Raw genomic sequence first — 847 nt, 5'->3', positions numbered from 1 at the left:
ATAATAAATAATGTATCTATAAGTAATATTATTCAGAAAAAAAATTTTATTAATTTTAAAAAAATATAAATATTTTTCAGTTACAATAATATGAAAATATTTTAATCATTATATAATAAATAATTATATATAATAAATAATTATATTTATATAATAAATAATTACATGTAATTAATAATGGTAATTATGTAATTAATAATGAAGCTGGGCCGAAGATTGTTATAATTACAGCAACAAGTAATTATTTATTAGATTTATTTATAATTAAAAAATGAAGTGAATATCTTTTTTATCAGAAACGAAAACGGAAATTGAAACGGAATGAAAATGAAAACGGAAATTTTAAGAATATGTTTTATTTTTATTCCTATTAAATCAAAGTATCTATCTTTTTATATACGGTACGCATTGTATGAAAATAGTAAAAAATTTTGAAGTAAAAGAATTAGAAATTTCGAAATTTCAAGATTTCGAAAAATCTGTTTCTAAAATAAATAGTATATATTTATGTTAATTTAATATATATATTTTTTAGCTTTGTTTGATATATATCTAATGACAATATATATTTGCAACAATTATTCTTCGTTACGTATTGTGGCCTGTGAATTCTTCTTAAGTATGCCCTGCAATAATTTTTTTTTTTCGATCTATGCGCCACCTGCTTCATATTACCTAATATTTTCTTTCTTAAGTTCGTAGTGCGATAGAATCCTATTTTATTCAGATTCTATTACTCAATAGAGAAACATTTAAGTTTACGAAAATGAAGATTAAAAAATTCTAATTTTTGATAACCGAGTTATGTCGTATTAAAAATCATTAAAATTTATTTCATAAAGAACTA

The sequence above is a fragment of the Apis dorsata genome, unplaced genomic scaffold, assembly GCF_000469605.1.
Source record: "Apis dorsata unplaced genomic scaffold, Apis dorsata 1.3 scaffold_401, whole genome shotgun sequence".
In the NCBI taxonomy this organism is placed as follows: domain Eukaryota; kingdom Metazoa; phylum Arthropoda; class Insecta; order Hymenoptera; family Apidae; genus Apis; species Apis dorsata.
This window is presented reverse-complemented; position numbering follows the sequence as displayed.